Genomic DNA, 26,442 nt, shown 5'->3' with positions numbered 1-26,442 from the left:
CCCAATTTATGTGCTAATTACATGTTCACCGATTTAGTTAATTCTCACATGCTAGGATCAATTTATTGGATGTTGCATTGCATGCATATAAATCGACAACATATCGAGTATAGACAATTTCCCTAATCATTAGTAGAGGCCGCTATCGAGGCAGGCGGGATTAGGTGTTTGATCAAAAGAGCTTCCTAATACGTACCCTCACCCCTTACTCCAGATCTCTTTGAACATCCGTGTTCATTGGCATCCACGGGAGTCATTCTAGACATAGAATGCTAAGGGTAACGAGTTCTTGGTGTTCATGTCACTACTTTGTGTCTTGACATGACACGAGGTATTCGAACGGTTTCCAATTTTCCACAATAAATTGGTGGTGACTCCACAAATGCAAACGCTTGTTCCCAAGCGCCCCCGTGGCCCATGTCCACAGTTTGGCGACTTCACTGGGGATAATACACTTACGTGTAGCCAAAAGGGTAAAACTTGAACAAGGTTAGGGAATAGTTTGTATGAGATAATAGTCGGTTTTCATAACTCGGTCTTCCTAGATCGTTCATTCGGCCTTCCTAGGCCTAACCCATCCCATTCGACCAATCGTCCCGTCTAAACGGTCCTAATTCTTATTTGGGCCTAAGGATGGATAGCGATTGACGTCATCCATACAATGGTACTTACTCTTGTTTGTATCAAGGACTTTCACTACTTGAGAAAATGGACTAGGAATCGGCCTTACTCTTGTTTGGTACGAGCCTCTCCACAGACCCCGGGTTTGATTGTTCGGTATGGCAACCCACCCTTTAAACCAAAACCCTTTTAAATGCACTCAGCATCCCGTTATAATGCCTGTATATATGTTTGTATCATATGTGATCACCATTTTGTAAAATAAAACCCTTTTCAAAATTTAAATATTTTCAAAATAGTGCAAAATAAGCCTAAACTCTGTTCATATGTCGAGTCAAACTTCGGGCCTAAAACCCATTTCAAAACCAAATACAAAAACAAAAAAAACGTAAAAACCAAAAAAAGAAACCAAAAAAAATCCAAAAAAAAACCAAAATATTTTTCAATCATGTAAATGTGAATGTGTAAGTTCAATTGAGCTAAGTTAGAGTCAAAGTTCAAACCGACTATGTCCTAGTCGGAACTCTGTCGAGTCATAAACTCGTCTTCCTTTACATTTTGGGCCTTTTCAAAATTCAAGTCAAGTCCTAAGGCGTCACGCCGTCATTTTGGACTCCCGACCCCAACTCAATTAGGATCTAAACATTTCCACACCTCAACTCACACACTCGAGGCTAACAGATCAAGTCATTCCAAAATCCGTTTCTTGAATTCTCGTAATGACACGTTCGGGACACACATGCCCGAACCTCGAGTCAAGTCTGTCTTAAACAACACAAATTAGAATTAACATGTGTCATCAATCACGTTAATAAGGTCAATCATATGAGGGTCACTCCGTCAAAGTTAACACTCGAGTTTAAAATTATAGTCAAGCACCGTGAATTCAAACACGAGAAGTCGCTCACGACATTTCACGAATTCACAAGTCAAGTCTAGATTTGTCATCTTGTCCCTTCCTTTGTTTGTTGCCTTAGTATGCGTGATCCCATGTTGAATCCAGTGTAATGCGCGTCATTTCTGTCGAGTAGGAATCCATCAAGTTATGTCAGTCAACAAAGTCACGAGGCAGATCAAGCCACAATCACCGTCTCTCTCCAAGACGTTTATGCCATGGTCCTAGGAGTTCAAGCTACAGTGGAAAATTTGAGCATTCGCGTCCTCACCCTCGAGAATATAATGGTGGAAAAGAACACAACACCTAGAGGAACCTCTAGTCTAGGTTGTCCAAAACTTACCTCTTGCAATAACCATCGTCCTAGAAAGCCGAAAACAGCTGAAAGAAAACTTGGGAGGCATCAGAGGGTACTTATCGATTTAGGCATGTCTTATGCCGATGCTTTGAAGAGACTCTCTGCCCAAGGCAAGCTACATCCAATAGGACCGACTCCGGATCCACCTTTAGAGAAACAGATGAACCTCTGGAAGGGCAACAAATACTGCTTATATCACCAAGGTATAGGACATGATAGGAAGAGTGTTTTCTCTTGAAACACACCATCCAAGATATGATCGAAGAAGGCAAGCTTCCTAAGCCACCTTCTGTCGCGCAATCTAACAAAATCGATCCTCTTGGGTCTAATATCATTAAACATGACGAAGAACCATCTCTAGACTATTCTTATCTCCTCAATCCTTGTGACGATGAAGAAATCAATGTCCTCGAAGACAACGATATCCAAAGTGGAATGCTCATGCTTTCCATGGCCTTCGACAACAAATTTTCAAAAATAGAGGGGGCTATTGATAATATAAACTCTCGACTTTCCAAGATAGAGAACCAGTTTGCTGAAATGGGTAAGAAGCTTGATGCCCAACCTCTCAAGAATAAAAGTGTCCAGACAAACCCTCAACCTAATAATCCTAAAGCAACGAGTGGGCAATCCATTTCTAGTTCTTCTCATCCAAGAATCAAAATCAACAAAGGCAACCTTATGGACCCTTCATCAAAGAAACCTAAAAACCCTCCAAGGTCATTTACAAAGGCTTCCGAAAATAAGGGCACACCTCCTAGGAAATTTACCAACATTGGTATTATATACACCGATGCCCTTCATAGACTCATAGAACGACGAATGTTGAAGCCTATAGGACCTACGCCCGAACTAGAAAAGAAATCCAAGTTCTGGGATGAGAATTCGTACTGCAAATACTGTGGACAAGGCCCTCGGGAACTGCGTCCGCGGGATCCACACCAGGCATAATCGACTCGAGGTTCTTTCGAATCGAATTAAGACAAATTAGAGTCGCCACCAAGTTTTTTGGGAACTTGGAACCGTTCAAGTCAACTTTAAACCTTTCATCGAAAAGCATAAAGCCCATCGACTACGAGTGATTAAAGATAAAGACTTGTACCCTATATCACTCGATTAGAATGACTCTCGTAATCCAATGGTATTTAGACGGATCCACAAACCATAGATCTTGAGTAAGGGGTGAGGGTACGTGTTAGGAAGCCCATAAGGACACCTAACCCCGCCCGTCAATAACGGCCTCTACTAAGTCAAGTATCGGATTTCAAACAAGGTCATAGCTACTACGATATATGATATGCAAACATCGTTTTAAAACCCTAACATGTGACAACAATTTCTATGTCGTTTAATGCATGAATATTAACTTTGTCAAAGTTGTTTTAGCATGTTGGTTGATTTGAAATAAAAGATGCGCAAGCACGGCTTAGGAGGAATGGGGGAGCCATTGGGATCTATCCTATTACAACCCAGGCATTTCATGCCGACACAACGAGAAATAAATTACAACTCAATCTAATTACAACAACTATCGTAATTACTTTGACTCAGATTACAATACAAACTAACAAAATACAACTTAAATTATTAAGTCTTAATAAACGAAACAAATGTAAACAAAAAAGCTAAAGCTAAGTTAGACTAATTAAAGATGTTAGCCGAATTATTAGTTAATAAACAAATTAGATTAGAATTAAACTAATTAAATTAAAATAAATAAGTATAAAGGCTTGAAATTAATTAGGTACAACTTATTAATTAAATTGAACCCAACTTATTAAAATTATTCACCAATCCATATTTATTAAAATAGGATTAGTAAACAATTAAAGAAACAAAAGAAGAAAAGAAACTAAAACTGGCAGACCCGTGCAGTGCACGGATCAGAAGTCAGACAGACCCGTGCAAGGCACGGTTTTTGTAGAAAAGCAAAGTTAATTATGTTTTAATTACGAAATCAGTAAAATAAATTACGAAAAAATTCATTAAATTAAATTTACAGATTTTGAACCATAAAAGATAATTAAAACGACTTTTAAAAAATTAGAAATAAATAAAACAAATTAAAGGTTAATTAATTACACATTGAATTAAATAAATACGAACTAGGTTAGGTACAATTCTAAATCGTCAACGAGTGCAAATGGAAAGGTGTTAAGCACGCACTTCCATGCTAGCGAGAAAATTAGTGAAAGGGAAGATGAATTCAATTAAGTTACAGAATTGTTAATCGGTTTTTAAAGCTATGTCGATGTACCCTAAAGTGTCTAATTACGTTATTAAATTAATCTAATGTCATCTAAATGAGTTATATGTTAACAATCAGAGGTCATACTAACATGTGACGGGTCCTAAGATGGGTCGAATCACACGAGAGAAGAGGAGACGTCAAAAGCGAAGAACGAAGTTAAAATTTGTTTTATTAATGCCCTACCTTGAACACGAGGATATGTAAATGAGACGGGGGTGTACGAGCGACTGATGTAGCGGTTTCTTTTCCCATCTCAAGTCAACGCGGGTGTTCATGGTGGTACTTTAACTCATACTCGGACTAAACTAGTTTCATAGTTAATTTAAACGATAAATAAAAAGCGATAAACAAACAAAACAAACTATAAGAAAAACAAACATAAAAACGAAATAAAAAAGGAGAAAGAGGAGGATTTGATGCACCCTCAACCTACATGTATTGTTGACACCGTCTTGGGTCGTAATCGATGGTAGATTTTATCTCGAGAGGCCGTCGTCGACGAAGAAACAAAGCAAACACGCGTTTTTATCGAATCTGGACAGCAACTTTCAAACAGCGATTTCTCCCTCGTTTCACGATGAAAATTCGATTTAAAAGATGTTTTGAAAACTAGAAAGAGAGGAGAACAGAGATCTTAAAGCAACCCCTGCTCGTTTTGAGTTATTGGGTACGAAAAACGAGCACAAACAGAACGGGACAGACAGAACAAACACAAAACAGAGTGTATAACACTCTGTTTTTCGAGGGATTTCGTGTACTCTCAAGGGCAATTTGGCTCGTAAATCTTTGTCTAATGTGTATATGGATGTTATATGGTTAATTAGGAACAAGAAAATCGAGTTTTGATGGAGGTTTGAGGGAGGAACGAATTGTTTTTCGCGGAGGACACACAAACACCTTCAGTTTGTATGTCGGTTTTGTGGAGGGTTTTTGAGAGGCAATTAGGGTTCATTTCTGAGGTTTAAAGCTTGTGAGTGAAGGTAGGATGTGGGGAGAACTTAGAGGAATGAATGTATGGTGAAGGGTGGGTATTTATAAGGAGTTAAAGTAGGGTAAAAGAGATGAGAGGCAGACGGGCTCGGCTGAGCATAGCTGCTGTCCAGCAGCTTTTGGGGGGTTTTCTAGGGTTCGTATGGGGGGTTTTCTTGGTGTTTAAGGTAAGGTAATATGGGTAGGATATTAGGGTATGGGTTAGGGTTAATGGACACGGGTTTTGGTGGTATTTGGAGCGGGTTTTGGACTCGGGTTTGAGCTGCAAAACAGGGGGCTGCTTCGTGTTATGCGGGCTGGTTGGGGGTGATTTGGGACGGGATTTGGGCCGTGGTTATGGGGTTCGAACTGGGGTTGGATGGGTAGTGGCTTAGGTTGGTTAGTGTACTCGAGATTCATGCAAATTCGTAAAGAAAACGGGCTCAAAAACCGAGCTAAAATCGAGCTCAGAAACACATGTTCAAAACGAGTTTTCTTCGCTTTTCAAATCGATTTTTCAAATCAATTAACACATTAAAATAAATGATTTTTCAAACCAAATATACTCATAAAATGATTTTTCAAATCAAATATTTATTTTATTTTCAATAAAATAAACTTGGGAAAATAAATTCAAAATAAAATAAAATAAATTGAAATCACCTTAAAAAAGACTTTAATTTAAATATCATTTAAATTAATAAAATGAACACACTTAAAAAACATTAATTTAAATATCATTTAAATTAATAAAATACTTCATCGACGACGCCCATTCTACATCATAAAACGAGCTCCAAATAATGACAATGACAACTAAATAAATACATGTGTCCTATCATCATCGGGTGTTTGTCGGGTTCTCTATAAATTCCAATATCGACGGATACGGGTATCTACAGAGCCCCCACTTTGACTGAGGCTTGGACAAGGCGAAAGTCAAAGTATACCCCAGTCCCTCTCGACCGAGGATTCTTCGGTCGTTTATAGTCCATTAGACTTGCGTATATAAGCTCGCTTGACCATAAGAAGAGACCATACCTGAAACTTCGTTGGGGATTGACTCTTGCTTCTGTTGTGTCAAATTATCGTCGTTGGTCGTCGACCCATAAAATTGCATATATGGTGAGTTGAGCCTTATCCTTAGGCGCCTACGTATCCGTTTCTGACGGAATCAAACCCGCGTCGTAGTTCGGCAACTGCTGACACATGCCCAAAGTTTATCATCTGCTGGCGTATATCCAAAATTCGTCATCTGCTGACATTTGCCCAAAATTTATCATCTGCTGGCACTTGTCCGAATGGGACGGGACTTTCCAAGGAGGTTGTCGCCGCTTTCATCATTTGCTTTCAGCTACGGAATTCTTCCATTTCATACTCTTGCATTGAATTGAATTCTTGGTGGATGTCATCCTTTAAATCTTGATAATGGTCTCTGAAGCCAACGGCTTCAGAGCCCCCAGTTCGCAATGGCTCTAAAGTCGAAGACTTTAGAGCCCCCAGTTGAAGCATATCATGTTATATTTGAAACATAGAAAATGTACGAGCAATAATCATCACTTAAGCACATTTGGATCATCAATCTTGAAATTGGATCATTTGAAAGGTTGGGTCATCGACCCGAAAATTGAATTTGAAAATTTTGAATAATTGGGTCATCGACCCGAATTCTGAATTTGACATCACTTGGAATGTTGGGTCATCGACCCGAAATTTGAGTTTGAAAGACTGGGTCATCGACCCGAAATTTGAACATGTTGAAAATTTTGAATAATTGGGCTATCGACCCAAATTTTGAATTTGAAATGAATCACTTGGATGTTGGGTCGTCGACCCAAAATTTGATTTTGAACTTTGAGATTTGAACCTTGACTTGAAATGTACCACTACTTGGATCATCTATATCGTAATTTGGAAAAAGTTTTTGAAATTTCGGAATTCTGAAATCTTTGGCATTTTGAAATCGAACCTTGACGGGTGAGCAGGAAATACGACTCAGACACTCTGTATGACCCGTAAACAAACGTGGGCGTAGCCCGCTACCGTAAAACAAAAAAGGAAAATAAAACCAAAAGTGTGCACGGGTTTTAATTCAATTATTGACTTATTGGGGGTAGAAATGTAAATTGGCCATTCTGACGCCAGAAGATGACAAACGGGAATCACAAGGTCGCCGGACTTGGGACGAAGATATCGTATGGCATGGGCGTGCTCCCGAGGGCACATGGGAATCAAGATCACTTGGCATTGACAAGGTAGATTAAACTCACAGAGCAACAACGTTGGCTTCGCCCAGACACTAAACACGGACTGATTTTATGAAAGCACTTAGACATCACACCTCACTCTTGTTGGGAATATTCTGTCACTCTTCTCCTCGCCTCCTTTCTTTTCAGCGAGTTTTCATTATTTCTTGCCACCGCCTTCTTTCTTTTCAGCGGGCTTTTATTATTTTTTCTTCCACGCCTTCTTTCTTTTCAGCGGGTTTTTCATATTTTCTGCTCCCAACACAAACCCACATCTATATGACTCAGCATCTTTGCCTAAACCGTTAGATAAAGCTCATTCCGAGACTTGATACTATTCATCCGAGCCTATACCCTCATCCTAGCCTACATCGAGTGCTAAGACCGACTCAAACAAAGGTGGCTTCATTTGGACTTGGTTAAGACCCGTAAGAAACCGACAAGATGAAAACTTGGTTGATAAGTGGATTGAATCCCTTCTTCTGAAGGACTGCCTACGTATTCGCGTGGAGCGAAATCAAATCCGACGTAGTTCGATCATGGTGCATAAACTTGGCATATTGATTGTGTGTACACACTCGAAGGTTTCACCTAAGGTATCATGTCGTATCCCATTCTAGCCTGTAAGGTACCGTTAAATCCCGTGTCTAGGGTTGGTACAAAAGGTTTGGATCTTTTGGGATGTGGAGCTTGGTAATAACAAGTTGGAATGGTTAACCATCATTCTGAAGGTTTGTTTTGTGGTGCTAAGGCCAAGAGCTATCGCTGCTGATGTGGTTGGAATGGGTGTCTCGGGTTTGATGAACCACGCGTGCAAATGGGTTGAAAAATTATGTGGGTTCAAATTTCCATGTCTGGACCCTAAAGGCTGGGTATAACAACACAAGCGGAATAATTCTCAAAATTCCCGACTATTCCCTTGTAACTGTCTCAGGAAGGACTTAGAGGGTAAAGAGGTTACTACTTAAGCTTTTGGGCTTCGCCCATTGAACTTCAACTATGGGTACTTGACTTGACTTCTGGCTTCCGTAACTTCGACATTCAACCAAAAAGCATTCCGCAATAACTTCAACATATTTTTTCTTTTTTTCTTTTTCTTTCATCTTTTTTTTTTTCATTTTTTTCATTTTTCTCTTTTTCTCATTTTTTTCATTCTTTTTCATCTTTTTTCTCTCTTTGAAAATGATCTTCTATTCATTCTCTTAGTCATAAATGGATACACCTTAAAAACTGGGCTTCGCCAACTAATTTGGGTAGGAACTAACAATTCCTTATTAGAACGGGTTGATATCTCCTCTCTTCGAGATGGGATGATTTTGTTGGGGAAAAGGCTTGCCTTCTATCATCGATAGGGGAAACAAGGAGCTAGTCCGGATTTGTTATATAATCATCTAAAAGCTTGTCACAAACATTGGTTCAGATGGAGGTTTTCTACCACCAGACATGGAATAGGTAAAGGAATCAAACACATGATCCTAGTGTACTTTACATTTTGAAACGGGACATATTTCTACCCCAGGGATCTCTTTGAGTGTGTTGTGCATTTTATCATGCTTTCAGAATGATTGAGGATTGGAAACAAGACATATTTGGAAACGAAACTGCAACTTTTATTGGAATGACAAATGCTTAACAGACTCGAAGAAACGATTCCTAGGACACATCCTAGGTCATCGCGGAACAAACGACTCAAATTCAAAAAAAGAAATTTCTAGACTCGACTCGACTAAGATAAGAAAACAGATCCCGACTCATAATTTTCAAATCTAGTTTTGAGCTTTCCCTTGTTCAGTTGTCAACTTAGATGCTCGGCTCTTGTCCTTGATCCCTGTGATAGTTTGCCTCCATCCCGAGGTAGTCCTCTGAGGATCTACGCCAGTGATGAAGGTTGGTGAATCGAATTGTCTTTTATTAACTTCGTTAATTAGAGGAGTACACTCTAGAGTAAGACTCCCGACTTAAATTTCATTCTTCGGGTTTGGCCAGAATTCAAAGCAATCCACAAATATTTTCCCGATAAACACCCCTTTCAAGTGACATGGGCGGATAAGATGGGAATAATCGACATTGTCCACGACAGAAACAAAGTTGGCGTGATCGCCAAATGGATTGGTGATGTTATTGGGTTTAACAGTTGGGATCGGGAGTGTTCCATTCTCGATCATGTCTTGAATTTCGTGCTTCAGTCGATAGCACCTTTCAGTATCATGGCCTTTCCCTTGATGAAAGGCACAGTAGGCATTTGGTTTATACCATTTACCTTGTTGATCAGCGGGAGGGTCCGGAGTTGGACCAATAGGCTTCAGGTTTCCTTGGGCTATGAGCCTTTGGAGAGCGTATGTATAAGTGCATCCGATATCGGTGAATGCCCAAGGTGTTTGGCGCTGCGACTTCTTCAATTGCCCTTCTAAGAGATTGATGGCTTCATCAATATGGGTCGTTGCTGGGGCCTTGGCCTTAGACGATGAGGCCCCTTGGTACCCTTTCGGCTTTTCAGCCTCTGCCCTTATGACATCATCTTCTACCTTTATCCCGATTCTTATCAATTCTTTGAAAGAGCCAAAATTCTGGTATTTCAGAGCATTACGGTAAACAGGTCGTAAATTCTTTACGAACTTATCTACCATTTCAACTTCATCAGGCTTTTTGGCTAGTTTCACGCTTTCAGCGCGCCATCTTGCGAGGAATTCAGTAAAGCCCTCCTTTTCCTTCTGTGTCATTACTTCCAAAGTCCTTATGTTGGTTTGAATCTCAACATTGTCAAGATAGTGCTTACGAACTCCACCGTAATATCTTCGAAAGTGGGGAAGTTCTTAAGGTCAAGATTATAGAACCACGCCTTCGGTGTTCATCCAAAGATTGGGCAAAAATTTCGAGAGAGCATGTCGGCAGTACTCCCTTCAGTGCTAAGTACCCTTTATAGGCCTTAACATGGTGGATCGGATCTTGGTGCCCTTGAACTTTGGGATGTCGGTGAGTACCATGTTCGTTGGCAACTTATCCCGAATCGGGGCATAGGCCCTAGCATTCTCATAGTGGATGTTCTTCCCCTGGGAGAGTTTCAAACGGTCTTCGATGAACTTGAACCGTTTCTCCAGATCAGTCAGAGGTGGGGTAGATGGAGGGGAATCTTCACCCAGCTTAGATTCAATTGCATCCATGCAGGTCATCATGAGGTTCACGGCCTCAGTAAGCTTGTTAACAGCATCTTCCATTGCTTGACGTCGGGTTTTTGGCGGCCTTTCTACAAGAAAACCCCGTACTGAGTCAATATTTAAAGTAAGAGCCCCTGCACACTTAAGGACACGACCCCAACTTGACTCAAACAAAGACTCGACTTGAGATTGACTAACCAAAGGTTCGACTCACGGTTGGATCTAGACCTTGGTTCATTTTAGACTCGACAAAATGACATGACTCAAACTGTCATAAATCGGTTATAAACCGGACTCGGTGTGGCCAAACCCGTGATTGGACTAACATAGCCCGTAGGTTCGGGTGAAACGCCCTAAATGGCCTAGCTTGGGCAATTTTGTGGATTATCCTAGACCAAAAGGTCGACCAACATGACTCAAGGCCCAAGAGGTGAGCTTGGGTGACCCAACAAGGTCGTGTTCTAGACTCTTAGAACGGAACACACCCGGCCTAACACGGCCATGACCCGGACACGACTTGACGTATTTCATGCTTGGTTGAGGTTCGAGAGGCACTTTGGATTGATTTTGAAAAACGAAAGATTGATTCGAAAATGAGATTTGAAATGGGCAGCATGCCGGCTATAAAAGCTCATTTTGGGCCGAAAATTCTAGTCCTATTTGGGCAGCATTCCGCGTTTTTAAAACCATGCTATTTTGAAAGTAAGTTGTTCAAAAGTTCGGTTTCGAAAAGGACATGGAAAATTTCGAAAAGACTCGGGAAAACAATTTGCACATTGTCATTGTCATGTTACAAGGATGTATGCTCCTAGACATCTCTAAGTCTCGGCAAGTCTTCTACAAGAAGGTCTATGCCCTCCATCCTTTTGCGGTCTTATAGAGCAAGGTGTCTTAAGGTAGAGTACCTAGAAGATCGTCCCCACCATCAAGAACCACGCGAGGTGAAGTGGAAGCGAGCAATGTGCAGCTTCCTAGCATAGTGGGACGTCGCCCCCCACGCATCACGAAGAAACGCTGGGACGGCCCGGGCAAGTCCATAAGGGTTTATGCATGAATCGTAGCACTATGAGTAATGTTTTACTTTCCAACACTTTCTTTTCAAGTTTCACCTCGGAGGAAAAGACCCTAGAAACAAAGTGTGACTAGTCCTCTTTTCCCAAATAGAGTCGCCAAATCAGTGGACAAGGCCCTCGGGAACTGCGTCCGCGGGATCCACACCAGGCATAATCGACTCGAGGTTCTTTCGAATCGAATTAAGACAAATTAGAGTCGCCACCAAGTTTTTTGGGAACTTGGAACCGTTCAAGTCAACTTTACACCTTTCATCGAAAAGCATAAAGCCCATCGACTACGAGTGATTAAAGATAAAGACTTGTACCCTATATCACTCGATTAGAATGACTCTCGTAATCCAATGGTATTTAGACGGATCCACAAACCATAGATCTTGAGTAAGGGGTGAGGGTACGTGTTAGGAATCCCATAAGGACACCTAACCCCGCCCGTCAATAACGGCCTCTACTAAGTCAAGTATCGGATTTCAAACAAGGTCATAGCTACTACGATATATGATATGCAAACATCGTTTTAAAACCCTAACATGTGACAACAATTTCTATGTCGTTTAATGCATGAATACTAACTTTGTCAAACTTGTTTTAGCATGTTGGTTGATTTGAAATAAAAGATGCGCAAACACGGCTTAGGAGGAATTGGGGAGCCATTGGGATCTATCCTATTACAACCCAGGCATTTCATGCCGACACAACGAGAAATAAATTACAACTCAATCTAATTACAACAACTATCGTAATTACTTTGACTCAGATTACAATACAAACTAACAAAATACAACTTAAATTATTAAGTCTTAATAAACGAAACAAATGTAAACAAAAAAGCTAAAGCTAAGTTAGACTAATTAAAGATGTTAGCCGAATTATTAGTTAATAAACAAATTAGATTAGAATTAAACTGATTAAATTAAAATAAATAAGTATAAAGGCTTGAAATAAATTAGGTACAACTTATTAATTAAATTGAACCCAACTTATTAAAATTATTCACCAATCCATATTTATTAAAATAGGATTAGTAAACAAATAAAGAAACAAAAGAAGAAAAGAAACTAAAACTGGCAGACCCGTGCAGTGCACGGATCAGAAGTCAGACAGACCCGTGCAAGGCACGGTTTTTGTAGAAAAGCAAAGTTAATTATGTTTTAATTATGAAATCAGTAAAATAAATTACGAAAAAATTCATTAAATTAAATTTACAGATTTTGAACCATAAAAGATAATTAAAACAACTTTTAAAAAATTAGAAATAAATAAAACAAATTAAAGGTTAATTAATTACAAATTGAATTAAATAAATACGAACTAGGTTAGGTACAATTTTAAATCGTCAACGAGTGCAAATGGAAAGGTGTTAAGCACGCACTTCCATGCTAGCGAGAAAATTAGTGAAAGGGAAGATGAATTCAATTAAGTTACAGAATTGTTAATCGGTTTTTAAAGCTATGTCGATGTACCCTAAAGTGTCTAATTAGGTTATTAAATTAATCTAATGTCATCTAAATGAGTTATATGTTAACAATCAGAGGTCATACTAACATGTTACGGGTCCTAAGATGGGTCGAATCACACGAGAGAAGAGGAGACGTCAAAAGCGAAGAACGAAGTTAAAATTTGTTTTATTAATGCCCTACCTTGAACACGAGGATATGTAAATGAGACGGGGGTGTACGACCGACTGATGTAGCGGTTTTTTTTCCCATCTCAAGTCAACGCGGGTGTTCATGGTGGTACTTTAACTCATACTCGGACTAAACTAGTTTCATAGTGAATTTAAACGATAAATAAAAAGCGATAAACAAACAAAACAAACTATAAGAAAAACAAACATAAAAACGAAATAAAAAAGGAGAAAGAGGAGGATTTGATGCACCCTCAACCTACATGTATCGTTGACACCGTCTTGGGTCGTAATCGATGGTAGATTTTATCTCGAGAGGCCGTCGTCGACGAAGAAACAAAGCAAACACGCGTTTTTATCGAATCTGGACAGCAACTTTCAAACAACGATTTCTCCCTCGTTTCACGATGAAAATTCGATTTAAAAGATGTTTTGAAAACTAGAAAGAGAGGATAACAGAGATCTTAAAGCAAACCCTGCTAGTTTTGAGTTATTGGGCACGAAAAACGAGCACAAACAGAACGGGACAGACAGGAACAAACCGCGAAAACAGAGTGTATAACACTCTGTTTTTCGAGGGATTTCGTGTACTCTCAAGTGCAATTTGGCTCGTAAATATTTGTCTAATGTGTATATGGATGTTATATGGTTAATTAGGAACAAGAAAATCGAGTTTTGATGGAGGTTTGAGGGAGGAACGAATTGTTTTTCGCGGAGGACACACAAACAGTTTCAGTTTGTATGTCGGTTTTGTGGAGGGTTTTTGAGAGGCAATTAGGGTTCGTTTCTGAGGTTTAAAGCTTGTGAGTGAAGGTAGGATGTGGGGAGAACTTAGAGGAATGAATGTATGGTGAAGGGTGGGTATTTATAAGGAGTTAAAGTAGGGTAAAAGAGAGGAGAGGCAGACGGGCTCGGCTGAGCATAGCTGCAGTCCAGCAGCTTTTGGGGGGTTTTCTAGGGTTCGTATGGGGGGTTTTATTGGTGGTTAAGGTAAGGTAATATGGGTAGGATATTAGGGTATGGGTTAGGGTTAATGGGCACGGGTTTTGGTGGTATTTGGAGCGGGTTTTGGACTCGGGTTTGAGCTGCAAAACAGGGGGCTGCTTCGTGTTTTGCGGGCTGGTTGGGGGTGATTTGGGACGGGATTTGGGCCGTGGTTATGGGGTTAGAACTGGGGTTGGATGGGTAGTGGCTTAGGTTGGTTAGTGTAATCGAGATTCGTGCCAATTCGTAAAGAAAACGGGCTCAAAAACCGAGCTAAAATCGAGCTCAAAAACACATGTTCAAAACGAGTTTTCTTCGCTTTTCAAATCGATTTTTCAAATCAATTAACACATTAAAATAAATGATTTTTCAAACCAAATATACTCATAAAATGATTTTTCAAATCAAATATTTATTTTATTTTCAATAAAATAAACTTGGGAAAATAAATTCAAAATAAAATAAAATAAATTGAAATCACCTTAAAAAAGACTTTAATTTAAATATCATTTAAATTAATAAAATGAACTCACTTAAAAAACATTAATTTAAATATCATTTAAATTAATAAAATACTTCATCGACGACGCCCATTCTACATCATAAAACGAGCTCCAAATAATGACAATGACAACTAAATAAATACATGTGTCCTATCATCATCGGGTGTTTGTCAGGTTCTCTATAAATTCCAATATCGACGGATACGGGTATCTATAAATACCATAGAGGCAAAGGGCATAATATAGAGAAATGTTACAAATTAAAACATGTCATTCAGGATATGATCGAAAACGGGAAGTTGTCCCTCTCAACTTTTAACCCACAAGGTAGCTTAGGCAATCCTCATGGATATACCACTTATCAAGAAACTCTTCTTGACTGTTATCCTTCCAATGTTCCCAATGATGAGGATGAGTGCTCAAATGGGTGAATGCTCAAAGTCAGATGCCGAAGCCAGTTGCTGGAAGAATAAACGTTCAAGCGTGGGCCGATGATTACGAGTCTAGATCTAAAATCGAGTCCAAGTCCAAGACTTAGGCTTTCTATCCCATAATTTTGTCATAGTGTCTTTCTTCGTGTCCATTTTCGTTTCTAGTGATAACCTGGGGGCTATCCCACAAGTCACATGTCTTTTCGAGTCTAAGTTAAGTACATTCATTACTCATTTCAATAAAAGCACACTTTTTAATCCACATATTCTATCATATCTTATCCTTTATCCTTTTTCTTGTGACAACAAGAATTGATTTGAGACATTTTAAAACGAACAACACATGACAGTCAATGTGAGTGCACTTATATGATGTTCCATTCCAAGTTGTAGAGACCCGAAACTCCGTGTTCTTTTCTTACCTATTCCATGTCTGGCAATAGAAACCACAATATAACCTTAGTCTAGGACGAGCCTATCTCAAGAGATTCTACGACGAATCCAGGCCATCTCCCTTGTTAACGATCCATGAAGGAAGGCATGCCCATTCCCTACAATAAACAACCTCTTTACTAAATACCAACCCCTTTCACATCAAAAGGTGCTAGTCTGACCCAAATCCATAGTAGCCAGCAAATCCAAGACAATATGAGCCATGATCAAAGACAAAGGCTCAATCATGAGAAACTGAGGTCAATATCCGAGGCCGCAGTTTTGTGCGTAATCCAAGACCAATGAGTCAAAAGAGGAAGGCTCAATCAAGCAAGTCATGTCAATATCCAAAGAAAAAATTATCTTCAAAAAACTGAGCAAGAAGCCGAGATATATTCTAGACCAAGAATCTGAATCTGAATCAAGAACAAGTCTGAAATCAAATACTATACAAAATACCGCTGAAGTCTACAAAGAATCAAGGCACCAATCAAGATGGTCATCTAGCACCCTCACTTAGCCTTCCACACATCACACACCCTAAGTCCTTCTCGAGACCGTTACCAGGGAGATAGTTAGGAATTTTGAGAATGCTCTCAAGCTTATCAAGTATACCCATCCTTTAGGGCCAAGACATGGAAACTTGAACCCACATCATTTTAACCTACCCTTATGTGCTCAGGCTACATCAAGCCAAGAGACTCCATTTCCAAGCCACATTACAAGCCATAACCCCATCAAGCCTTAACTCCACAAAATCAAGCTCCAGAGATTTGTTCATCAAAGCCTCTTATGTCCAAGCTCCACATTCCAAATATCCAATCCAGTTTCACCTTGACCCATACACGGAGTCTTCAAATACTTTGCTAGCCAGAACGGGACATACCTATATCATCCTTAGGGTCCACTTTTAGGTGTGCTCACATGACAAGGAAATTTTTACAAACTTAGTTATACCTCTTTGGTCTATGATCAGAGGGAGTTATCTCAAATCAATTCTTTGAGTCACAAAAGGAATATTACTCTCCTGGCCCATGCACTTTAAGGTCCTGACAACATAATCTTAGGCACACATACACACCTGAACTACGAGCATGGTTTGATTTCACCTTTTCAGGTGGATACTTAGGCAGTCCTTTCTTACACAAGAAGGATACAACCACAACACCCAAACAAAATTAACCAAACCTCAGAACTACGATCTGGTTTGATTTCACTTCACGTGAATACGTAGGCAATCCTTTCTTACACAAGAAGGATACAACCACAACACCCAAATAAAATTAAGCAAACCTCAGAACTACGATCTGGTTTGATTTCACTTCACGTGAATACGTAGGCAGTCCTCAAGGACACAACCATCCCACCTCAACCATCAACTTTCAACCTCTATTTCAACCTTCCAGCCTCAATTAACATCCTTTCCACAACCAACAAGTCTATACTGGGGGCTCCTTATTGTCGCCCAGCCTCTTTTTTACCAAATTCCAGAGTCATCTTCTCATCCGGGGGGCTTCTCTTCTAAGATGCCACCCTTCCTGTATTCCTTCCTCTAAGTCTAGCTAGTACTCGGTCCGTACAATGACAAAGATCTTAGATCAATTCTCCAAGTCATCGTGCCTCAAGAGGGGTCTCTTTTACAGCAAATGGTGGTGAAAGAAGTCCTAGTAGACAAATGATCCATGGCTCATGCCTTGCCATTATATGCCATCGTCATTCTTGCAATTTTTCCACCTTTGGAACTGATACGCATTGTCACCCATACTTGGCTAGGGGTTGCGCATACTTAAGCAAAGTCTGTCAAAGTTATCCCTGTGTCACGTCAAAGTTAGTGTCGCGTCGTGTCCTAGTAGGTATGTGTCATGTCAAGAACTATGTCTAAAGCCCATTGAATATGCATAACGCATTGCAAACGACAAATTTCTTTGAATAAGCTTTAAACAACGACTTTTGCAAAACCTATGTGTTTCCTCATTCGAGGTCCATGTGATAATCGCTTACGTGCATATATTATATTGCATTCTTTTGTGGCTACTAACCATGCAGGTAAGTATCAGAAGCAGTACTTTATCAAGACCTCGCTTGCCACAACGAGCGAATATTCTTTGACAGGTGTTTTGACACACCTCTATTCTGTTCCCCCAGCGAGAGTACACGGACAGCCAATCGCCCCTCTCGAGACATGGAGATCAGTTCCCGATTATATTCCCCCCAGTGAGAGTACACGAATAGACATTCCCTCTCGAGACATGGAGATCAGTTCCCAATTATGTTCCCCCAGCGAGAGTACACGGACAGACATTCCCTCTCGAGACATGGAGATCAGTTCCCGATTATGTTCCCCCAGCGAGAGTACACGGACAGACAATCATCCCTCTCAATACGTGGAGATTAACATCAACCCCAAGACTTATCGAAGTTTGTTTGAAGACGACCCAAGCAGCTTCCCCAACAGATCCCGCTTACGTCCTGCTACCCTTGACATTTTTGTTTCCTCATAGAGTTCGGAAAAGGTGTCGTTCTCCAGAAGTTCCCAAACCAGAGCCTCCTTCTTTAGGTTCGTAAACCCAAAGTTAGTATTTTTACCTCTAGATTCTTAGATCCCAAAGTGGCTTCCTTTAGGTTCAAAAACCTTTAAACCTCCACACCAACGTCCTTAGGTTCATAAACCCATAAATTCTTTTGGAGTTCTCATACCTCAGAAAGCTTAAGCGCACGCGTTTAAAACAAGAATTAGTAACCCAGTAAGTTCCTAAACTTAACCCTAGGATCCCAATTACTCTTAGGTTCATAAGCCTTTAAGTTCCCATACCAGCCGTCCTTTTAGGTTCATATACCCATGTTCATACACCTAGATCTTTAGGTTCCCAAACTCCCTTAATTTCATATACTTATACCCTTTTAGGATCATATTCCTTTAGGATCACCTTTTCCTTTTAGGATCATATTCTTTTCGGATCATCACTTCCTTAGAGTTCCTACACTCAAACCTTGGTTACCCCTTAAGTTGAACTTATATTTGGCCTCCTTCCCGTTGATGCTTTCCTTTAGGGTCCCACACCCTAGCACATTCCTTATATATTCTTTTAGGTCTTACCCTTAGCTCCTACGCTGACCCTTAGCTCCTACGCTTAACCTTAGCGCATACGCAACTCCGGAAACGTCTCGAGAAAGAAGTCTCAGGTATGGTCTCTTCTTATGGCTGGCGAGCTTCCTGATGTAGCTTAATGGACTTTAAATGACCCTCCCCGATAGGCGACAGACTCTAAAATGTTCTCGACGACAGGTCCTTGGTTCAGACCCCTTGAACCGCCTCGCGTCGCCATAGTCGTCAGGTTGTAATCTTCGATTGACCTGATGGCTATACCATTTGACTTTCGCCTTGTCCAAGCCTCAGTCAAAGTGGGAGCTCTGTAGACACCTCGTTTCCACACCTCCCGCCAAACACCCAGTGATGATTGGGCCGCATGTCTAGCATATGTCGCGATATTATGACGTTTAATAAATTGGTTAATAAAAGGTAACTCAAACACTTGTGTCTACCTCATGGTCGTTATCTAGGTGTCATTACGGTCGTTTTGGCAGTAATTAGAGTACATTTGGAGTCTGGATCAAAAACCATCTTCATTTCCTAAAACCGTCAAATCCCGAGTCAAAAGCAATGTGCTTGTCTACCTAAGGTTAGGATGTCATAAAATGTTGTGATTAAATCTCATTTTGAGTCCCATGTCACTTCTTTGGGCTAAACTTAAAGTTTACATTACAAAATGTGCATTTCATTTAGCTAAAATGACAACACGAACTTTTGGGCCCATTTTACGAGGTGATAACGACTTTTTTGGGTCAGACTTATTTCATAGAAAGTTCTAGATCCCTTTCTTAGCTGTCCAACGCCACCGAAATCACCTTTTTCTGAGTCTTGTAGAGAAACTTATGCCTAAAATACGACAGGCTGTCAAACGCCCTTTCTTGCGCATGAGGAACCCGCAGAGGAAAGGACGCAGCAAGTGTTGCGCCTCTTCCAAGGGACGCAGCACCTGCTGCGCCTTTTCCTCAAGGTTTTCTTTTTGTCCAAGTTTTCGTGTTTAACCTAAGTCGGTTGTTTCCGGATCTTTCTCTCCTTTCCTAAACCCTAATTCCGTGATTAGTATAAAAAGAGACCTTCGGTCTCACATATTTATCACGCGAGTGTCCGCCCTTCTCTTCTCCCTTTGCATTCTAAGACCACGCTCTTGCTTATTGGCGCCTACGTGCTTGAACTTTCGACCACGTAAGCTCGGATCCTTCCGAGTACCAGCCTCGTTTTGCATGACCAACCAATTTGACCAACTCCACTACACCATAATCAATTAATCAATTCAATTTGCTTTTAAATCCTTTTTCAAGGGCACTTTCATATTTGCATTATAGATCGAGTCGAGTTACCACTAAAAACTGATTTAGTAAAATCTCGCGACGCTAACATGTAAGTCTGAGGGTGTAAAATCCCAATTTTATTTAATGTATTTTATTTAATGTATTTATTTTTTGTATTATAATTAATGTAAGAATTTATGTCATAATGTAGATACCTCATTTCTGCACCTCTCGCAAACCACCCGGTGATGATTGGGCCGCATGTTTGGTACGCGGAACGATTTGTGACAATTCGTAAGATTATCGTCAAGTGATTGCTCAAATATTAATGTCTACCTCTTAGTTGTCATCTACGTGCCGATACGGTCGTTTTGACAGTAATTAGAGTACATTTGGAGTCCGGGCCTAAAACCGTCTCCATTTTCTGATAACCTTTAAATCCCGAGTCAGAATGTTCTGGAATGTTCCGGATATTTCTATTCCATATTTCACAATTTTTATCTTTTGGTAAACAATTTCCCATAATATTCACATAAGATATTAAGGAAAACCGAATTATTCCGTCCTACCATAACTTAAACACGGAAATCTTTCTTCTGCAGGAGGAAACCTCTTGGGAACAGACGCAGCAGTGTCTTTGCGCCTCTTCCAAGAGACGCATGATCGCGCGCCTCTTCCCAGTCCTTTTCTGCGTAATTTTCGTATCTTTTTCATATCTTTCCGAGATTTACTTCCAAAGAGTCTCCGAAACCCTAATTCCTTCACGTGATTAGTATAAATAGGAGCCTTCGCTCCTCATATTTCTCACGCGAGTGTCCGCCCTTCTCTTCTCCCTTTGCATTCTAGACCTTTGTTCTTACTTTTTGGCGTCTACGTGCTTGAACTTTCGACCACGTAAGCTCGGATCCTTCTGAGTACCAGCCTCGTTTGCATGACCGACCAATTTGACCAACTCCACATCAATCAACTTAATTAATCTAATCGTTTTCCTCTTACGAGGACACTTTCTTTGCATTCGCGTCGAGCATCACTAATCGATATCTTAGTTCATCTCGTTTCGTCAACATGTAAGTCTGAGGATGTAAATCCTTCTTTTATTTATTGTTCTTTACTTATTGTATCATTAATGTGAGGTTTATGTCGAAAGTATCATTAAAATTGATTTCTAAAACCGTGCTTTAAAACCTCTTTTTTACGGATTTCCAGAAGGCTAACCGTCGAGAAAGGATGCAGCAACTGTTGCGCCTCTTCGAAGGAGCGCAGTACCTACTGCGCCTCTTCGTGAGGCTGCCGCAGTTCCTGCTTCCTTTCTTCTTCCTTCGTCCTCTGTAAACTCGTTCGTTGTTTGCTTTTTATTTGTTTGTTCTTTAATTCTTTGTCATAATAGTCTGATATTTCACATGTATATTAATTATCATTCATTAGCACATAATTCATCATAAATTCGACTTAAATCCCAAGTAATAAATATTTGCGGGTTTTCGTCATTAAACTCAATTCGAGTTTTAGAGATTCAATTCATCAATATTGAGTTTCTGGAATTCATCATTGACATATTTACATCTGTTATTTGTCATATCTATCATATATTCGTCATTAATCCGTTGTATTTGACCTAATTAATTGATTTAGTTTATTAACTTGTTAATAATTCTCGTTAATCTTATATTAATTCGTTTAATTTCGTTTCATCCATGTTTTATTGTTTTATGACCCTTCATCACATGTAAATAACCTACTAATCACTATCATCCGAGTAAATAATTTAATCAATCATTAAATTTACCAACGAGTATTAACAACACGCAATTTCGGCTTCACAGCCAGAATTCAGGTCAGGAACAGACGCAGCGTCTGCTGCGCCTATTCCAAAGGACGCAGCTCTGCTGCGCCTGTTCCGGGTTGAATTATGCCTCTGAACTCCGTGGTTGCCTTGGCCTAGCTTAATTAGTTTACATATAATCAACTATTATCCGTATTATCACCTTCTGACCTGTTCGTAATTTTATTCTTTTATTCTTTTTCTCAAATTATCCGTTTTAAAGGTATTCTTGACATAAATCGCCTATCCCAATGTAATTATTGTAATTTTCTTTATTGCAATTTTCTTTATTGTGTTTATCATTATTTCTTGTATCATTTGTATGTTTTCACATGTAATTGAACTTAAATCCTACTTCGACCCTAAATGTTTGCTAAATTAATTGTTCACCGACTTAGTTAATTTCTCACATGCTAGGATTAAAACTTGGATGTTGCATTGCATGCATACAATCGACGATATATCGAGTACGAATAACTTCCCTAATCATTAGTAGAGGCCGCTATCGAGGCGGGCGGGATTAGGTGTTCGATCAAAAGAGCTTCCTAATACGTACCCTCACCCCTTACTCCAGATCTCTGTGAACATCCGTGTTCATTGTCATCCACGAGAGTCAAATGCTAAGGGTAACGATTGCTTAGTGTTCATGTCTTTACTTTGTGTCTTGACATGACGCGAGGTATTCGAACGGTTCCAATTTCCCATAAAAATTGGTGGCGACTCCATACAAAATGCAAACGCTTGTTCCTCTTCTCTACCAAGCGCCTCCGTGGGTCCCCGTTGTCCACAGTTTGACAACTCCGCTGGGGATAATACACTTACGTGTAGCAAGGGTGAAACTTGAACAAGGTTAGGGAATAGTTTGTATAAGACAATTGTCGGTTTTCATAACTCGGTCTTCCTAGATCGTTTTATTCGGCCTTCCTAGGCCCAACCCAACCCATTCGACCAATCGTCCCATCTAAACGGTCCTAATTCTTATTTGGGCCTAAGGATGGATAGCGATTGACGTCATCCATACCATGGTACTTACTCTTGTTTGTATCAAGGGCCTTCACTACTTGAGGAAATGGACTAGGAATCGGCCTTACTCTTGTTTGGTACGAGTCTCTCCACAGACTTCGGGTTTGATGGTTCGGTATGGCAACCCACCCTTTAAACCAAAACCCTTTTAAATGCACTCAGCATCCCGTTATAATGCTTGTATGAATGTTTGTACCTTACGTGATCACCATTTCTAAACAAAACCATGACGATTTTTCAAAAATCAAAACCCTTTTCCTAATCAAAATTTTGAAATAGGCCTTCAATTAGCGGAAAATCCAGTCAAAACTCTGTCCGTTTGTCGTGTCAAAATTCGGGCCACAAAGCCCATTTCAAAACCTCACTTTGAGTCCACTCCTACAACTACACTATAGTTGACTAGGACACACATTTTCAAAAACCTTGTCTTTCTTCAAAGCTCACTCAACACAAGTGGCACACGCACACTTCACGAGTCAAAACATTTCTTCTTTTAGCAAGTGTGTTAGAATGGTCGATCGTGTTTTGATTCGTCGCCGATCTCTTATCCAGTTTTCAAGATGCCTGGATCCAGCGAAACAAACCTCCACCAACTTCAAGATGGTAATGATCGAATCCTAGCCGCGCTAGCCCAAATACAAGTTACCCAAGACCAAGTCTATGACCGCCTTGAGCTCATCGAGGGCCGTATCTATGCCGTAGAGGGAAGGTTGCCCCCTCATGAAAGTGAAGTACTAGGTGACTCCGATAATGAATCCAAGGATGAAAATCCTCTCATGGGGATGATCGTAGGCGAGAAAAGACTCCAATACTTAGAGGAGCAATTGATGTACCTTAAGGGGGATGACATTTATAGGGAGAACAATCGCAAGTATGAGGCCGTCAATTCCAAATTGCCAACCAACTTCAACATGACGGATATCCCTAAATTCAAGGGACACGAGAACCCTTTGAACCACATCCGTGCCTTCAAGGATTATATGTCTATCAAAGGCATCAAACCCGAGATGTTCTTAAGGATCTTTCCTTCATCTCTTGACACCATCCCGAAGCAATGGTTCTACTCCTTAGATCACAAGAAGGTCGCTACTTGGGAAGATGCTGCAATCGAGTTTTCTAAACAATATGCGGATAATGCCGAGATCCAAGTAAACATGCGTACTCTAGAGGTTCTTACCCAAAATGACAAAGAAGGATTCACCGACTTCCTAAGTAGGTGGAGGAAGACTAGTACACAACTGGTTGAACGCCCGGATGAGGCTACCCTTGTGGAGAAGTTTGTGGATAATCTCAAACCCATCTATGCCAATCATTTGAGTACCAAAACATCAAAACTTTTAAGGACTTGACCGTACTAGGGACAAGGATTGAAGATGACATCCGTAAAGGACTCTTGTCCAAAACGGTAGGTCGAGGATATCAAGGTTCAACAAGTCGTTCATACGGCTCTACTAGCAAAACCGATGAAGTTAACCTTCTCGAGCCATCTAAGAAAAGTACCCCACCAAGGAAATTCACAAATCTTGGGGACACTTACTCCAACGCTCTAAAAAGGTTAATGAAGCAAGGCAAACTCCAACCCATTGGACCTACTCCCGAACCCGAAAGGAAATCCAAATTCTGGGACGAGAACTCGTACTGTGAATACCATAGGGGCAAAGGGCATGACACAGAAAAATGCTACAAGTTGAAAAACGTGCTTCAAGACATGATTGAAGATGGTCGGTTGCCAATACCACCGGGAGGTAAACCCAACAACACTCAGAATCCTCTTGGAGTTCTAGTGATTACAAGTGATGAATCTACCTTAGATTTCTCACACCTTATTTCTCTAATCGAAAATGAAGTCTACGCAATCGAGAATGAAGGGTTCTACTCTACTATATCCCCTACCATTTCCGACTTCATCATATGGGCAAGGAGTGTAGATGGGCAAGTTTGGGAATTAGAAAATATGGTGACAACTTTACGCGATCCCAACGCAACACCCAAAGAACATGTGCCACTAATCTTCTCTCAAAATGCTACTATGCAAGAAGTAGTCATCGTGGTTGATAAACTAGTTGACCAAATCATACGACTGGAAGATGAAATCATGAGAATGAGAGAGCTAACTGCAATCTATGGAGTTTGGGCCGACGATGATGAGGACGAGTATCTCATTGAAAACTCCCTAGTCAAAGAAATAGTCCAAAATGGTGAAGACCAAGATGTAGACCACCTAACTCGCTCGGGTCGTCCATATAAAAGCACTACTCAAAACGGTCCAACCAACGTTGTCACACCAAATGATAACGAAGAGGACTCCACTGACCATTTGCTCAAGCAATTACAGAAGACAAAGGCTGATCTTTCAATCTGGCAATTAGTAGCAAGCTTATTCCCACATCGCCAAGCTTTACTGCAAGTTTTGGCCAAACTAAATGTAGGACATAACTCGACACCCGAAGATGTAGTCAACTTGGTCTTCCAAGAATCACCAAAGCTAAGTAATCCTATTACTTTGTCAGACGAAGATTTGCCACCTTTTGGCACCAGTCACAATTTAGCTCTTTACATCGCTGTCATTTGTCTAAAGAAGAACGTGCCAATGACCTTGGTAGATGATGGCTCCGCGGTCAACGTCATACCCCTCAAAACGGCATACAAGTTGGGCATGAAAGAGTCGGATTGGACCCCTACCAATCAAGGTGTGCGTGCATATGATGGTACACGACGAAAGGTGGTAGGACTTGTGAACCTAACCATAGCCACAGGGCCTATTGAACGAAAGGTTAACTTCCAAATAGTGGACATTGAAGCTTCCTTCAACATACTTCTGGGAAGGCCGTGGATTCACGCTTCCAAAGCGGTAACATCCACCCTTCATCAAAAGATCAAGATCCCACTAAATGGCAAAGTAGTGATGATCACTTCGTCACCCATCAAGGCAATAATCGAAAAACAGTTGAACAATCAAGTCCTTGCAGATCCCGTATACGAACTTGGAGGCTTCCAAAGTGTAAGCGTCATAGAAAGTGAGTTGGCACCCTTATACTATGATCCCTACTCCAACTTGGTGGTCAACCACATGCTCAAAACCCAGGGATACTTCCCTGGAATGCCTTTGAACCCTACTCGAAGAAACACCTTCGCACCATACAAGGAAGGCAACTCAAAGAGGATACCACTTGGACTAGGGTACAAACCCACTAAAGAAGAGGTTCTCGAAATGCTTGCCCAAGTCCAAAACCGCAAGCATGTAGGAGTCCAAATGAGACCCTATCTCCCCACTTTAAATGGATACTTTGTTCAAGAAGGAAGTCTAGAACTCTTTCACGGATTTCCCGAGCCTTGGCATTATCTCGAGAGAAAGCTAGCCGGAATCGAGATCTTTCATGATTGCTACTTTATCCCTCCAGAAACGGTTCCTACCGTCAAAACCCGTCAAGCACCTTGCTTAGACGAACAAGCCGTTAGCCTATTGTTTGGAGAAGATCGATTTGTCAAGGCCGCGCAGGATGAGATCATTACCATGATACTTCAAGACGATCGATCCAACACCACCGCGTTAACCAACACAAGACAGCTGAAAGGATGGAGATAATCGATCAAGTGGACCAACAATCAAGGAAGACTCTTCAAGCTCGCCACTGGAGAAGGAGAGATATTCAATGGAGAACCAGAAGACGATGAGTTCGAGTCGGAGTCGGAGTCAGA

Source organism: Silene latifolia, chromosome 9 (assembly GCF_048544455.1).
Source record: "Silene latifolia isolate original U9 population chromosome 9, ASM4854445v1, whole genome shotgun sequence".
NCBI classification, from domain to species: domain Eukaryota; kingdom Viridiplantae; phylum Streptophyta; class Magnoliopsida; order Caryophyllales; family Caryophyllaceae; genus Silene; species Silene latifolia.
Note: the sequence above shows the minus strand (reverse complement) of the source record.